Source organism: Trichosurus vulpecula, chromosome 3 (assembly GCF_011100635.1).
Source record: "Trichosurus vulpecula isolate mTriVul1 chromosome 3, mTriVul1.pri, whole genome shotgun sequence".
NCBI lineage: Eukaryota > Metazoa > Chordata > Mammalia > Diprotodontia > Phalangeridae > Trichosurus > Trichosurus vulpecula.
This window is the reverse complement of record NC_050575.1, coordinates 275,630,049-275,648,091: the sequence shown is the minus strand read 5'-3', so window position 1 is coordinate 275,648,091 and position 18,043 is coordinate 275,630,049. Positions and strand designations below refer to the sequence as shown.

General features: G+C 38.8%; 1 long non-coding RNA gene across 1 annotated transcript; it reads right to left on the bottom strand.

Moving 5' to 3' along the window:
• Positions 1-1,470: 1,470 nt before the first annotated feature.
• Positions 1,471-5,315, bottom strand: LOC118841450. Its single transcript, XR_005009858.1, has 3 exons — positions 5,254-5,315; positions 4,803-4,891; positions 1,471-1,556 (listed from the first exon to the last, which is right to left on the bottom strand). It is a non-coding gene; the product is annotated as an uncharacterized LOC118841450 (long non-coding RNA).
• Between the last annotated feature and the right edge of the window lie 12,728 nt (positions 5,316-18,043).

Here is an 18,043-nt window from a genome sequence, read left to right as displayed (position 1 = left end):
CACTGGAGACACAAAGACAAAAAGTAAAATTCCTGGTTGTTATTTAAAGCTCTTTATAATCCATTTCCGTCTTCTCATTCAAACTGGTTCTTCCACAGCTCCCCACTCGTGTATCGGTTACAGACGGACAGACTGATCCGCTTGGTATTCTCTCTAAGTGATATTTCATCTCCCATTTCCACACCTTTGCACAAGCTATATCTTATTCCAGAAATGCCCTCTCTTTTTTCAGACCTCTAGCTCCCTTCAAATCTCAGCTCAAATGCCACCTCCCAAATGAGTCCTTTTCTGATTTCCCCCTGCTGTTTGTCGGTGGTACCTCATCCCAAATGACTTCCTGTACGCTTTGTATAAATCTTACATTTATCTATCAGTATACTTATTTCTCCCCAATAAAATGTAAGCTCTTAGAGGTAGGAGCTTTTGGTTTTTGTCTTTGCATCCTCAGGTCCTGGCACGAGGGCTTAATAAAAGCTTATTGAATAATATTATTTCCCGCCCTCAAAGAGTTTACATTTCATTGGGAGGGACAGAAAACAGAACAAGTAACTGCAAAATAATTTGAGGAGAGAGCACGTTAACGTTTTAAGGGAACCATGGGAAACTTCTGGTAGAAATGGGCACCTGAGCTGAGTCTCGAATGGGGCAAAAGTCCTACGAGGCAAAGGTAAGGAGGTAGTGCACTCCAGGTATGTACGGGTGGATGCCTGTACAAAGTGTTCTGTCTCCTATGTCACCCTGCCTCCTGAGGTGTGCTAGACTTTAAAGGATGTTTTCTTTTCATTTCTGTCAGCTTCTGTCCTGATTCTTCTCTTTCCCACCCACAATTCTAGATCTTTAAGTTATGATACTGGGGAAATTACTTAATCTTTTGAGACCTCAGTTCCTTGATTCTTAAAAGAAGAAGGCTGACTGTCTGATTTCTAAGGCATCTTTGATCTCTACCTCCTATGATCCACCTTGTAGCTTGGCAAGTGACCCTTTCTCACTGAAGTGACATCTCAGCTCCCCCCTCTATGGACTCCTGCCTCTGGATTCAAAGGAACATAGACTTAGGCCTGGGAGAAGCATTTGAGATGATGTGATCCAGGCTTTCTATTTTATAGACTTTAAACTGGCAAAGTAACCTGCTTAGGGTCACCCTGCTGGAGACAGGACTGTAGCTAACCCTCCCCATCCTATGTCTTTGTTGCCAAGGCTTCTGCTAATTAACCTGCTGAGTCAACCATCTTGTCCTTAGGATGCTTGGAATAAGGAGAGCATTGTCTTTCTAACAAAGATAGATGCACTACCAGAACTGCTTGGGAAAGTGCCGTGCCTCAATTAGACAAACCTTTCACCGTCCATTTTCTTTGTTTACTCGATCCTCTCGCCTCCTCTTTTCCCTTGGTGTGGACAATGAAATCAGGCCAATCAATTTCATCTTTGTTCCCAGTACCTTTCAATGGTTTGTGGTTGGTTTTTCCCCTTCAGTTTTTGTGCCAGGGTTAGTCCTGCCAACACCACAGTGGAATTTTCTGATCTATGCCAAAGACAGATCTTGTCAATTTTTCCCCCTAAAAGAATGAAAACATTTCTTTAGGAATTGACCTTTTTACAGATCTGGAGTATGAAGGTGAAACCTTGCAGGAAAGTTTCATTTACTTGTAAATCTTTCAAGAAAACTTGCCTTCCCAAATTTTGATAGGCCTGTAAGTTCCCCAAGTTTTCTCCACCAGCCAGCATTGCAGAATCACAGGATTATAGACTTTTGGCGGGGGGAGTAGGGAGAGGGGATCAGAGTTAAGTGACTTGCCCAGGATCACACAGCTATGTCTGAGGCTGGATTTGAAGTTAGGTCCTCCTGATTCCAGGGCCAGTGCTCTATCCACTGCACCACCTCCCAGAGATTACAGAATTTGAGAGTTGAAAAGTAACTCATTGGCCCAGCTAGTCCAGTCCATACACCAAAGAGGCTCTACTAAAATATATCCAAAAAATTATCTTCTATGTTCTGTTCAAAGACCTCCACTCTTGCATAGTTCTAATAGAAGGAAGTTTTTTTTTTCTTCTTGAAATCATGCCTACATTTGGTTCTTTGAAACTTCTACCCATTGCCCCTGGTTCTGTTCTCTTGGGCCAGATAGAACAAATCTAATCCTTCCCTGAAATGACAACCCTTCAAATACTTGGAGGGAGCAACCATGCACCACCTAAGTCTTCTCTTCTTCAGGCTAACCATGCTAACTTCCTTCAACTGATCCTCCTCCTGTATCATGGACTTAAGGCCCTTCACCATTCTGATTACTCTCCTCTGCTTACACACCTGCTTATGCACTTCCTTCTTAACTATGGTGCCCCAAACTGAAGATAATACTCCAGATGGTATCTGAGGAGGGCAGAGTGTGGTAGGACTATCACCCACTGTCAATGCAGCCCAAGATGGCATTAACTTTTTCAGCTTCCACATCACACCGCTGATTCAGATTGAGGTGGAAATCCACTAAAACACCAAGATCTTTTTCAGGACAACTGCCACTTACCCGTGTCTCTCTTATCTTGTACTTATGAATTTGATATTTTTTGTAGCCAAGTGAAAGACTTTATTCTTACCCCTATGGAATTTGATCTTATTAGATTCAGCCCAAATGCTCTAGCTTTCCAAGTTCCTTTTGAATAAAATAAAGCATTTATTAAGTGCTTATTGTGCACAAAGCACTGGGGATACAAATAGTCAGACGGTCTCTGCTCTCAAATACCTTGCACTCTAATAGCAGAGAAAACATATATGGAAAGTTGCAGTTGCAAATCAGACACAAAAGGCCCATGGTCCCTAGGATGCAGTAGCAAAGCAAATGTTAATGCCTCTTCCTTATAATGTCATTTCTGTGACATGATAAAATCATGTCAGTTTCTGATACTGAACCATTTGACACAGGACTGGAAGTATTGCAGTTCCAGGAGCTTTTAGGTTTAGGGTTCTGGGCTATTTCTATCAGAGGATGAGGGGAGATGGTAGCCAAGGTGATGGTGTTTGGTCTGCCTGGCTCATGCTGCTTACTGGTGCATTATTGCTGGCTTGTTGAGAGCAAGGACTGTCTTGTGTTTTTCTGTGAATTCCCAATTCTTAGCACAGTACCTGCCATGCTTAATGCCAAGTTAAGGTGTTTAATAAATGTTTAGTGACCAACTAATTGTGGGTTGCAGCTGGTCAGCAGTTGGTGGGAACAAGTGGCCCCTTCTCCACAGGAGATGGCTTCCCAGACAATGGTTATGAGAGCTGGGCCAACTCTTGATTCCCTCCTTCCTTTACAAATGCTTCCCTACAAATCCTCTAAGGAGGGATAATTTTATTATACCAAGTCAATAATATGTTATTGTGAATTAGTTTATCCAATTACTTTCCTTCTCTTAATGGAGAAACTTTGAGCAGAAAGATAACAACGATCATTTTAAGATCAAAGAATGTTAGAAATGGAAGATCGTTTAGTTCAAAACACTCATTTTACAGATAGAGAAACCCAAACTAAGTGATATAACATGGCTTCTTGCCCTATGCTTACAGTGCTGGTAAGTAGTAGTATTATAGGTAGGTGGTGCAGCGGGTAGGACTCTGGACAGACTGGAGTTCAAATTCAGTCACAAATACTTAATAGCTATGTGACCCTGGAAAGTCATTCAATTTGTCAGAGCTTGAGGCAAATGTTTTGACTCTAAGTTACAGAGAAGGTACCTGCATTGGTCAAAGAAGTTTCTTTACCTAAGAATTCACTGTACCAATGAAATCACCAGCTTTGTCCCTATCTCTGCTTAGTCTACTAACGAACTACACGACCTATAAGATATTATCCATGCTCTTAAGAATCTTCCATTTTTTAGGCTGCTGTGAATCTTATTTAATGCTGTATTTCCCATGCCTAATAATAAAAGAGCATTTAACTGACAAAATTTTGAGAAAAGTAGCAATATTACTAAAAGTGTGGAAAAAAAGATCTTCCAGAAGTTGGGTGACCATTTGCTGGATATTTTGTAGGGAGGATTCTTATTCAGGTATGGATTGGACTTGATGACCTCTGAGGTCCCTTCCACCTCTGAATAGTCTGTGTTTTGAAAGATTTAATGATCTAGAGAGTTATTTACTTTAGACAAAATACTGAGGATTTGGATGATTTTTAATAATGTTCTTTATATATTTGAATGACAGTGATTTGAAGCATGTTTTCATATGGCCAAATTGTTATTTTGATAACTGTCCATACCCTTGACCATTTATTTTGTTGCTCTTTCTACTATAGCTGATTGGTCAGTCACCATGGGAGAGGAGGTGGTAACAGAAAAGTAGGAGAATGACAGCCAGGGTTATGTAAAACAGGGACTTCATGTGCCCTGAGATCATCACAAAAGCTGTAAAGGCCAACAGGAATCCTTAAATTTTGGTGAATTGGACTCTGACAATCCCCCTGACTGGCTAGTACCATAGGTATTGTGATATAACTGCTCTTAAGAATCAAAGCAATAGATAAGACAGCATAGGGTTAAAGGCTGGTCCTACTTGAAATCATCATGATGATCAGTTTGACATAGAGAACAGCAGGACGAATGGTATTTCTTTATGTTCTGGTACCATAAGAAGGCTAGATAACAAAATAAATGAGAAATAACAACCCCACTGGATTGAAATGCTTTAGTGCATTTGGTGCCGGCCATTCAAGTGGAAAAATCATGAGTACATATTAGATTGAAGATTTGGATATTTTCATTATTATATATTGATATATATTATTGATATATTATATCACCACAAAAGTGGAAACAGATCTTACCATTTACAGGTATGTTTTTTGTCAGTAGTACCTTCTGTTCCATGCTACACAATATTATTGCTGACCAGTTCATAACTCCATCTGTAAGTCTAGATTAGAGAAAGAAGAGATGAAATTAAACTGTTAATAACATTTGAAGTGAGAAAGTAGAAGAACCTGAGATCATTGAAAATCTTTACTGAATGCAAACTCCAGAAATGCTACCAAGACAGATAACAAAACTAATAGTGGTGTCTCAAACGATTTTGAAAAGAAAATGGGCATACAGCTGGCAGTTTTGAAAAGTCCCCTCTGAGTGTGATAATAACAATCCAACCAGCAAAACAATTATACTAAAATTGACCAATTTATTAAAAAATTGGCATTTGCTGTATTTGCTATAACCATCATAAATGAACACGTTTGTCCATTACATTTCACAAAAAGTATAAAAACACCTTAACATTTGTACCATATATACAGCAGCTATTGTCAGGGTAAGAACCACAGGAGGAAAGGTGAAGTCAATCAGTCAACTATCATTTGTTAAGTGCCTGCCATGCACAGACCCTATGAGAAAGGAAACACAGAAATGTAAATGACAGTGTCTGTTCTCAAGGAGTTCACAACATGCAAATGATTATGTACAAACAAGATATTTATAAGATAAATTGGAGCTAATTAACAGAGGGGAGGCACAGCATTAAGGAGGATCAGGAAGGTCTTCTTTTAGAAGGTGAGACTTTAGCTGGCACTTGAAGGATACCAGGGGAGCCAGCAGGCAGAGAGGAGGAAGGAAAGAGTTCTAGGAATGGGGGACACCAGTGAAAATATCCGTGGGCAAGAGATGGAATGTCTTGTTTGAGGAACAGCAAGGAAGCCAGGACCACAGCTTATATGGAGGTATATAAGGTATAAGAAGACTGGAAATGTAGGAAGGAACTAGATTATGGAAGGCCATATATATATATATATATATATACATACATATATATGTATGTATATATGTATATATGTATGTATATATGTATATATGTATATGTATGTATATATGTATATATGTATATGTATGTATATATGTATACATATATATGTAATATTTGATCCTGGAGGCAAGAGGGAGCCATTGGAGTTGACTGAACCCAGGAGTGACAAGGTTAGACTTGCACTTTAGGAAGATCAGTTTGAAAGCTGAGTGAAGGGTAGACCAGAGTGGATAGAGACTTGAAGAAGAGATACTAACCAGCAGGCTACTGTAATAGTCCAGTCATGAGCTGGTGAGGGGCTTCACCAGAGCTATGGCAGTGTCAGAGAGAAGGGGGTATATATAAGAGATTTTGTGAAGGTAGAAATGACAGGAACTTATTGAATATGACAGACTGGATTTAGTGATCAGTGCAGACTGGCAAGGCATCAGTAGGAACTGTATGACTTTAGGCAAGTAAATTAACCTCAGTGTGCCTCCATGTCCTCATCTGTAAAATGGGAGGATTGGACTAGATGGCCTTTGAGGTCCCTTTCAGCTCTAAACTGATGATCCTATGAAAAATGAATATTATTGCAAGTTGCAAAAATTTAGTAGCTATACCATCTAGCAGGCAAATACTTGGGAAGATGTGACCTAATGGCTAGACTTACATTACACATTAGAAGCTCAGTGTCTTTCATGGATCGTCAGATGACAAATACCCATACTATAAATATAGACCTCAATATATCCTTGAGAACTCAAATAAGCTATAGTAGATATGGAACATTATCAGAGACCGAACTATTGCTTACAATCATCTGGATATAACAATGATACATAATAATATAAGAATGATGTTGCTAATGGCTGTCACCATGCCAAACATTCATAATCTCCAAACTACATGGAACAAAAGACTTTCGAAACATAGAGACCTAGCAAAAGATATCCAAATCATGCAGGAATATGAAGAACTGACTTATCTGCTACTGGAGTTGTACCAACAACTTTAGTAAGCCCACAAAAGACGAGCTTATGTTCTGCTACTAGTATTTCTATAACATTTCATTTTTATTCAACTATAAAAATAATTTTATGCACTTATGCAATAGTCCATATAACATGAAATATAAAAGAGGAGTATGTTGGCTATCTTTCTCTATATTGTTTCTATATGAATTCCATTGTAAAGATGAGAACCTTCCTCAAAATAGAGTGCTTTCTTTTTTGTTATAGCAAACAAATGGAAACAAAGTAGATGCCCATCAATTGGGGAATGGCTAAACAAATTGTGGTACATGCATGTATTGGAATATTACTGTGCTTTAAGAAAAGATGGATATGATAAATACTGAGAAGCTTGGAAAAAAATCTATATTAATTGATGAGCAAACAAGCAGAGCCAAGAAAACAATATACACAGTAAATACAACAATATAAATGGAAAGAATGATTACATACCAAAAAATCAAAAGTGAATGTAACAAAATTATAAAGATCAAAGGCCCTAAATGAAGAGATAGGAGAGGACACCCCTAGCCTATTCCTTCATGGAGCTGGGAGTCCACAGGTGTTACACATTGCACATGTTTTCAGGCTTTTTCAATGTATCAGTCGGTTGTGTTGATTTTGTTTCCTCCCTAAAGAATACTGTTTGTTATATGGGATGGCTCTCTGGAAGGGGAAGAAAGGGAAGGAGGAATGTTTGGGTTAACTATGATGATAACAAGAAACAGAAGACATCAATAAGAACTTACAAAAATATAGTGTTTTAGATTTAAATGAGTGCTTTTAGGGAGACAATAGAAAGACAGAACGAACATTAATTAAATGCTATGTTCCAGACACTCATGTTAAGTGGTGGGGATACAAATATAAGTAATCAAGATGGTATCTACCCTCAAGGAAAAAGGGGAAGAAAACATAGTGGGAAATTGGAGAGCGGGAGGAAAGGTATATGTGTAGTAGTATGGTTGGGGAATGCTGATTTGGAAGTGACATGGTGATCTGGTTTGGGAAAAGATAAGGCTATAAGAACCTATGGTGGTTCCTGGGGTGGAATCTAAGGTTCCAGTGGTGGGAGAGAGATGAGGATGATGACTGAACTGTAGGCAACATAGTTTGAAACATCAATAAATGATATGGAAACCCGGTTTCATGAAGAATAACATGGCAACTCACTTATCTGAGCCCAGACCAGATAAATCTAGACTCTAGACCAGGAGTAAGCTTAGCTAGCTTTATAAGTATGAGGCTTTAATAGCAACTTTGACTACATCTTTCTACGGAACATAGGAACATACCCAACTAACATGATTTGTGACATTTCTTAGGTGGCTCATAAGAAATTCTTTGGGCCTGGGTAGCACTTGGTCCATCATTAAGGCCCCATTCATTGATCCATTTTCATTAAATCCTAGCATGGGGGTGGGGAGGATAGGAAATAATTTATTTGGGTGAGACTATTTTAGATCTCAGCTGTAACCTATCAACTGAAACTATGGAAGGGACCAAAGCTGAAGAAAGAAGGGAGAGAACTTAAAGGATCTGAACATTGACAGAACCAGAGTGAAGAAAATGAAATAAATAGACCTGAGTCCTTGGATGGCAGTGACAGAGTAGAAAATGAGCATCTGCATAGCTTCTCCCTACTCACCACCCCTCCCCCCTTCTGGGAGACCTGCTAAGGGAAGTGCTGGAAAGGCAGCAGAGGAGCCTTCTCAACAACAAGGCTGTAGAAGAGGAAGTAGCCTTATGGCCCAAGCAATGATGGAAGCCAAGAAGAAGGGCAAAGAGTTCCAGCTGATTTCCTCTCAGGCAAATCCCACCTTCCCCCTAAGGAACTACTTAATACCATTGTTTAGACTTAATGTCTAAATTTAGACTTTAACTTTAGTCTTATGCTGAGGGCTTGGGGCATTTCTGGAAAGAAATTTATTACTTGGGGTTGCCATAAAGACAACAACTTTCTCACTGGACCCTCATTGAAGTAAAAAGTGTCCCAATAGGAAAACAAAGTTAATCAAACACGTAATAAATACTTTCGGAGCACAATTTCTTTTTTTTTTAACCCAACAATATATAAGTGGTTATGGAAGATTAAAAAAAAAGACAGTCTTTACTCTCAAGGACTTTACAGCCTCATTGGGGAAGACAGGTTTAATAGACATGAAACTATTAGAGAATGACTAAAGGCAAACAATGGTATAGATTACATCTTTGATAGCTGTTGAGGAGAAGAATCAATTTGAGATAGAGCTAACGTAAGGCTTTATGGAGGAGGTAGCACCCATACTGGACTTTATTGGATGTATGATTTTTGATGGATGTTCTAAGAGAGAGAAAACTTCAAGATGGAACAAGTAAAGACAAAAAAAAGCTATGGCATATGTGCGGTCAGTGAACAGGGTGAAGAAGGACTAGCTGCGAACAGTAGGGCAAAACTATAAAAATCTAGGCAGAATAGTTTGGATTTTATGCCATAGGCTGTAAGGGAGCCACTATAGATTCTTCAACAGAGCATTTGCACCCCAATATGTATAATCAAGGGCCATGCTTTGACAATTCTACCTCCACGATATATCTCCCAACTATAAACTTCTCTCCACTCACAGGACCTCTACCTTAGTCCAGTCTCTTATCAACTCTCACCTTGACCATTACAATATTGTATTGGTCATTATTGGTCTTCCTGCTTTCAAACCCATCTTTTCTCCAAGCCATCTTACACATAGCTGCCAAATTCATCTTCCCAAAGCATGTCTGACCATGTGACTTCCCTGCTTAAGACATCACTGGCTCCCTATTGCCCATTTATAGGCTCCCAAAGTAGGCCATACTGCCCCCTGGGGGGCACTGGAACAATACAGTGGGGGGGGGGAGGGAGGAAGTAGCTTCAGGTGCAATTGGGGGAGGGGGTTGAATAAAAATAAAAGGGTGGTGGAAGCATAAGAAAAGATAAGAAAATTTTGAAAAACTGTTCATACATGTTTCATCTGTTGTGTAACAGAGTTAAAATCGTAGTGATTACATTATTTTCCAAATAAAAACACAAAATACAAGTTATAACCCATCAGTGGTCAAGCCCATTAACAGGTCTTAACAAGCAAGTGTTGGCAGGTGAGCATGTTAAGCATTGTTGGGGAGTGCAGCATGCATTGACAGGAATATGTGTGTGTAATGACTTATTTACAATACGATACTATATGGTTACATGATGCAATATTGTGTCATCAAAATTTCAATGCAGGGAAAAAACAAATTTACCATAAATTACTAAATTTAAGAAGCATAATTTTAAAAGAATTTATATTTTTTGAAACGATGCAAATTTTAAAAGAAACAGTTAAAGGGTTAAAGAAAGTAGATTTCTAGGGAGGGTGTTGAAGTGAAGGGGCTGAAGGTTTTTTTGAAAAGGTGGCAGTAGGCCAAATAACTTTGGGAACGTCGGGCCTATAGGATAAAATAATCATAACAATTTCTTGCATTTATATAGAGTTTTAAGGTTTGCAAAGCATTTTTGCAAATATTATCTCATTTGATCACCACAACAATAACCCTGTGAGGTAGGTGCTATTATCATTATGTCCATTTTACAGAGCAGGAAGCTGAGGAACACATAAGTTTAGACCCAGGATCACACAGCTAACAAAGGTCTGAGTCTGGCTGTTAAGGTCTTCCTGATTCTTCATCCAGTACCCTATCTACTACGCCTTCCAGGTGCCTATAAAATAGAGACCCTTCATGGTGTGGCACCAGCCTATTTTTCCAGACTTATTTTACATTACATTTTGTTGTTCTATAAACTCAGCCAGATCTAGCCTTTGTCTCCCATATCTGGAATGTCCTTTATTCCCTCACATATGCTTCTTCAAATCATTAGCTTCCTGCTGCATCCTTCTAAAGCTTTTCCTGATCCATTGGTTAGTTCATTTTCTCCTAAAATTATCTTGCATTTATTTATCTATTTATATCATATCCTCCCAGAAGAATGTAAGTTTCTAGAAGACTTAATAAGTGATTGTTAAAATAAACTGAGTTGTTGAATGAAGAAAGCAGAATTTTGGGGAAATTAGTTTGTTTATAATAGGATTGATGGCGGGAAGAGCTTTTTAGAACAGAGACCCAGCTAGGAAGCTCTATTGAAGCAATCCGGAAGTGAGATTATGAGGACCCACAATTCTCAGACTTTTAGTCTTAGGACCCTTTTACATTCTTTAAAAAAAATTATTTATCTTTAACATTCTTTTCTTTTTAAATTTTGAGTTCCAGATTCTCTCCCTCCCTCCCACTCCTCCCACACCTACTGAGAAGGCAAACAATGTGATATCAATTATATATGTGAAATCATGCAAAACATTCCATATTAGCCATATTGCAAAAAAAAGGGGGGTGGGAATTATACTTCAATTTGTACTCAGAGTTCATCAGTTCTCTTTTTGGAGGTGGATAGCAGTTTTTTCATGATGAGTCCTTTGGAATTGTCTTAGATCACTGTATTGATCAGAGTAGCCAAGTCTTTCACATTTGATTAATATTACAACATTGCTGTTACTATGCATAATGATCTCCTGGTTCTTCACACTTCACTTTGCGTCAATTCATATAGGTCTTACCACGTTTTTTCTGAAATCACCCCCTCATCATCTCTTATAGCACAGTAGTACTCCAATACAATTACATGCCACAACTTATTTAGCCATTCTTCAGTTGATGAACATCTCTTCAATTTCCTATTCTTTGCCACCACAAAAAGAGCTGCTATAAAATTTCATATATCCCATTCCTTTTTATGTGATCTCTTTGAGGTGCAGATCTAGTAATGTTATTGCTTGATCAAAGAGTACACACAGTTTTATTGTCTTTTTGGTATTGTTCGCCAGAACAGTTGGACCAGTTCACTACTTCACCAACAGTTCATTAGTGTATCTATTTTCCCTCACCCCCTCCAATATTTGTTATTTCCAAGAGGTATGAAGTGGTATCTTAGAGTTAACTTGCCTCTCTCTGATCAATAGTGATTGAGAGCATTTTTTCACACAACTTTAGCTTTGATTTCTTCTTGTGAAAACTTCCTGTTTGACCATTTATCAAGCAAAGGAATGGCTCTTATTTTTATGAATTTGACTCAGTTTCCTATATATTTGAGGAAAGTGGCCTTTATCAGAGAAACTTGCTGTAAAATTTTTTGATATTACTTCATTGTCTGTGGTACCTTTTAGCAAAATATATTTTCCTTGATTATCTTTTTAATTAAGTCTGTTTTTGCTTTTGCTTTGTCTGAGATCATGATTGCTACTCCTATCTTTTTTTTAACTTTAACTGAAGCATAATGGATTGTGCTCTAGCTCTTTATTTTAACTCTGTGCATGTCTTTCTACTTCAAATATGTCTCTTGTAACATATTGTTAGATTCTAGTTTCTAATCCATTCCACTATCTGCTTCCATTTTATGGGTAAGCTCATACCATTCCCGTTCCCAGTTATGATAACTCTGCGTTTCCCTTCATCCTATTTTCTTATGTTTATCCTTCTCTTTCTCTTTTCACCCTATCCGTCTTCAAAAATCTTCTGACCACTCCCTCCCTTAATCCACCTTCCTTTTTATCATCCTCTCACCACTCTTATCCTCTTCCCCTCCTATTTCCATACTGGGTAAGATAGATTTCTATACCCAACTGACTGTGTACATATATTCCTTCCTCTTTGAACCAATTCTGATGAGAATGAGGTTCAATCATTGCACTGCCACCCCAACCCTCACTTTTTCCTCTCCAACATAAAAGCTCTTCCTTATGAGCCTCTTTTATGTGAGGAAAATTTTCCCATTATACCTCTCCCTTCCCCATTCTTCCAGCGCATCCCTCTTTCTCACCCCTTCATTTCCTTTTTTGAGATCATCCCAACGTAAGCAACTCATATTCATGCCCTCTGTCTATATAGACTCCTTCTAACTGCCCAAATGATGATGAAGTTTTTTTGGAGTTAGATGTATCATCTTCTCACATAGGAATGTAAACAGTTAAACTTTATTGAGTTTGTTATGATTATTCTTTCACGTTTACCTTTTTATGCTTCTCTTGAGTCTTATGTTTAAATGTCAAAATTTTTATTCAGCACTGATCTTTTTATTAAGATTGTTTGAAAGTCCTCTATTTCATTAAGTATCCATTTTCCCTGAGACATTATACTCAATTTTGCCAAGTTGGTTGTTGTCTTTCATTCTTGAAGAGAGCCAAAATGACATCACTATGCTTGAGTCAAGATTCGATGTGTTTGACCGTGGCTGATCAGACTAATACAAGCTTGGAATGATCTACCACAGGTTGGGCACAAATAGTTTGTGTGAACATTTGGGGTGGAGACTCCAAACTTGTGCATTCTGAGTTTTCTTTGAGCTGTTTCAATTCTGCTTTGCTTATAGAGAACAGCACCTTCTCTGATGTGGGAACGCCATGCTGAACGGTCTTGTGCCAGTGTCTCCCATGTCATACAATCAATTCCAAAGTCCTTGTATTGCTTCTTCTGAACCCCATGTGAACGTTTGCCCTGTGTGAGTTCTCCATAAAATAGTCTTTGTGGCAAGCATACGTTTCGCATTTGAACAACACGGCCAGCCCATCGGAGCTGCACTCTCTGAAGCAGAGTTTGAATGCTTGGCCATTTTGCCAAGTAGGTTGTAATGCTAGCTCCTTTGCCTTCAGGAATATCATATTCTAGGTCCTCCATTCCTTTAATGTGTTGTTGTTCAGTCATTCAGTCATGTCTGACTCTTCATGACCCCTTGGACCATAGTACTCCAGACCCTTTTATCCTCCACTATCTCTTGGAGTTTGCCCAAGCTCCTGGTCATTGTTTCTGTAACATTATCTGTCCATCTCATCCTCTGCCATCCTTCAATCTTTCCCAACATCAGGGTCTTTTCCGATGAGTCTTGTCTTCTCATTACGTGGCCAAAGTATTTAAGCTTTCAGTTTCAGCGTCTAACCTTCCAGTGAATAGCCTGAATTAATTTCTTTAAGTACTGACTGTTTTGACTTCCTTGCTATCCAAGGAATTATCAAAAGTCTTCTCCAGCACCACAACTTAAAAGTATTAATTCTGTGGTGCTCAGAGTTCCTTATAGTCCAACTCTCACTGTGATACCTTGCTACTGGAAAAACTACAGCTTTGACTGTATGGACCTTTGTCAGCAAGGTGATGTCTCTGCTTTTTAGTATGCTGTCCAGATTTGCCATAGCTTTCCTTCCAAGCAGCAAGTGTTTTTTAATTTCATGGCTACAATCACTGCAGTGATCTTTGAGCTCAAGAACATACAATCTGATACTGTTTTCATTTCTTCTCCCTCTATTTGCCAGGAAGTAATGGGCCAGTTGTCAAGATCCTAGTTTTTTTTTTAAATGTTAAGCTTCAAACCAGCTTTTACCCTTTCCTTTTTCACCCTCATCAAGAGGTTTCTTAATTCTTGTTGACTTTCTGCCACCAGAGGAGCATATCTGGGATTGTTGATATTTCTCCCAGTAACCTTAAAATTCCAGCCTTTAATTCATCCAGCTTCTCATTTTGTATGGAACACTGCATATAAGATTAATAAATAAGGTGACAATATGCACCTTATTTTTGTGCTCCTTTTCCAATCTTAAACCAGTCAGTTGTTCCATGTTTGGTTCTAACTATTGCTTCTTGGCCCACATACAGATTCCTCAGGAGGCATGTAAGATGATCTAGTACTCCCATCTCTTTGAGGACTTGCCACATTTTGTTGTAATCCACACAGTCAAAGGTTTTAATGTAGTCAATGAAGCAGAAGTAGATGTCTTCCTGGAACTCCCTTGCTTTCTCCACAATTCAGTGAACGTTGGCAATTTGGTCTCTAGTTCTTCTGCCTCTTTGAAAACCAGCCTGCTCTTCTTGGTACCTCTCAGTTCACATACTGAAGCCTAGCTTGTAGAATCTTAAGCAATACCTTGCTGGTGTGTGAAATGAGCACAACTGTTTGGTGATTTAAACATTTCTCGTCTGCCTGTCTTTAGGATTAGGACATAAACTGATCTTTTCCAATCCAGTGGCCACTGCTGTGTTTTCCAAATTTGGTGGCTGGCATATTGAGTGCAGCACTTTAACATCAACATCATATAAGATTTTAAATAGCTCTGCTGGAATTCCATCACCTCCTCTAGCCTTATAGTTAGCATGCTTCCTAAGGCATTGCTTTAATGTGAAAGTTGCTGAATCTTGTGTAGTCCTGATTGTGCCTCCACCATTATCTGAATTGTTTCTTTCTGGTTGCTTGTAATATTTTCTCCCTGTCCTGGAAGCTCTGAAATTTGGCTATGGTATTCCTAGGAGTTATCATTTTGGAGTCTCTGAAAGAAGTGATTGGTGGATTCTTTCAATTTCCATTTTACTCTATGGATCTAAGTTTTCATGGTAGTTTTCCTTTATAATTTCTTCAAATATGATGTCTAGGCTCTTTTTTTATCATGCCGTTCAGGTAGTCCAATTACTTCTCTTAAATTACCTCTCCTTTGACTTTGTTTTATTGTTTCTTGATATCTCATGGAGTCATCAGCTTCCAGTTGCAATTCTAATTTTTACAAAATTATTTTCTTCAGTGATCTTTTATACCTCTTTCTCCATTTGGCCATTCTGCTTTTTAAGACATTCTTTTCTGCAGTGAATTCTTGTGCCACTTCTACCATCAGGCCAATTCTGTTTTTTAAGGTGCAATTTTCTTCAGCATTTTCTGTGCCTCTTTTACCAAACTGTTAATTCTCTTTTCATAATTTTCTTGCATCACTCATTTCTTTTCCCAAGTTTATCTCTTTCTTCTATTCTTCCAGGAATTCTTGCTGGCCTTGGATCCAATTAGCACTTTTCTTTGAGGCTTTGCTTATAGTTGTTTTCACATTGTTGTCTTCTTCTAAGTTTGTCTTAATCTTCCCTGCCACCACAGTAGATTTTTATGGCCAAATCCTTTTTCTGTTGTTTGCTCATTTTCCCTATTTCTTCATATTGAACTTTATGTTAAATTTGGGCTCTGCTTACCTGGAGGTGGAGAGGTACTGTCCCAAGCTTTAGGCCTTTTTGTGCTGCTGTTTTCAGAATTAGTTCTGGGAGGTCTGTAAGTTTTTGGTGTTTCCAAGGTGTTGTTAATTGGGAAAATATGTGGTCACTGCTCTCCTGGTCTATGCTCTGGTCTTTTCCCAGGAAGGTCCTCTTCTCCCAGCGTTCCTCTTGGCCCTGGAACTGTGACTAGTGTCCCTGCTCCCTTGTGACAGACTACAAGTGTTCCTCTCTGACCTGGAACTGTGACCCAGAACTGTTTATGGGCAATGAAGATCTCAATCAGTGCCAGGAAAGAATCCCCTGTAATTTCTTTCTGACCAATTGTCCAACCCTCTTACCATTGGTGGGCTATGAGCTCCTGAGGCTGCTGCTGTTGCTGTTGCTGCTGCTGTCCTGGCTGCCTCCAGGGCCCACTACTGATGCTCCTGCCTTGCCCTGAGCCTGAGCCCACCCTGGTGTTATAGACTCCTCCTACAGACTTCCTAAGTTGTCTTAGGCTGGAAAACTGTCTTCCACTGACCCTTTATAGGCTCTGCTGCTTCAAATCTGATTTAAGGAATTATTTTAAAGTTGTCTGGAGGGGAATGTTGGGAGAGTTCAATTAGGTCCTGGCCTGTACTCTGATATCTTGGCTCCCTCTTTTCATTCTCTTAAAAAAGTACTGGGGACTCCCCAAAGAGATTTTGTTTATATAGGTTAAAACTATTGATAGTTACTTTATTAGACATTAAAATATCTAATTTTTTAATGAAAATAATTTTGACCTTATAGACTAACTCTAAAGAGTTTCAGTGACCCCCAGGGATTCCTGGACCACACTTTGAGAACTAGGACTAGGATATGGGTGGAAATCAAGGGAATGTCACCTCTGGGACTCTTTTTTTTTATTTTTTATTTTTATTTTTTTTTGCTTTTTGGCAGGGCAATTGGGGTTAAGTGACTGCCCAAGGTCACACGGCTAGTACATGTGTCAAGTGTCTGAGGCTGGATTTGAACTCAGATACTCCTAACTCCAGGGCCAGTGCTCTTACTTACTTTGCCACCTAGCTGCCCCACCTCTGGGACTCGTAAAGAAGGTACTAGATATCTATTTGCTTTGGCTGGTTCTGGAGCCAAGGAGTGGGAATAGATAAAAGAATTTAAAGCTTAAGGGTCCTTTAAGATTATCTAGTCAAACTCTACTTTACAGATGAGGAAAATGAGGCCCAGAGAAATTAAATGACTAGCCCAAAGCTGTATAGGCAGTAAGTAAAGGGCCTGGCTTTGAATTCAAACCATTTGACTCCAAGTCTAATGCCCTTTCACAACATAGTGAACTCAAGATTTTATTACAGCTTGGAAGCTAAAATGAAATAAAGGTGTGGCCATTAAGGCATCTAGTCCTGTTTTGAGGCCTTAGGCCAAGTAGAAATCTCTGGAGTTACTCTTTTACTTTGAAATAACAACTCATTCCCTGTGGACTTGCCCACAAGATGAAAAAGAAGAATGTTGTATAGACATAGGGGAGACAGAGAGAAACAGAAGGATTTTCTCACCTAGAGCAAGAAATCTTTTGTAAATGTTCATTTCTCCATTGGTCTGTCTTTCTTTCCTGGGACTTCATTTGTCATAGGTAATGTCAACAAGTGAGTCAACAGCAGTGTCAATGATGGTCCACAATTGTGCAAGTCCTTTGCTCTAAGCCTGGCCTCTATATCTACCCACATTGCAATCCAAACACTCCCAACCAAAGCTAACTTTTTTTTTTTGCTAAGGCCATCTGCCACATAAACTAATAATTCAAGAATTCAGGTCCACTAAATAGCCAAGTGTTTTCCAGCCCAAGCTGCAGTTGGAATTCTCCAAACTCCAAATTCTCTACCATGAAACATTTTACTCTGTAGCCTTCTTATACTCAAGCTCTCAAATGAAATAATGCATTTAAAATGCTTTGCAAACTTTAAAGTACTATATAAATGTCAATTATTATTATTATTGTTGTTAATATTATTCAATCAAGAGGCACAAATGAAACAATCTCTACCCTCAAAGGGCATTCTATCAGGGACAACAGTAAGTATTTAAATAAGTGTACATAAATTTGTATATAGAATCAATACAAGCCAACTTGCGGGATAAGGCACCAGCTGCTGGGGATCAGGACAAGCTTCACATCAGGGGACTAAGCTTTGAAGTAAACAAAGTGTTCTAAGAGATTGGGGTGAGGAGGGATATCATTAGAGGC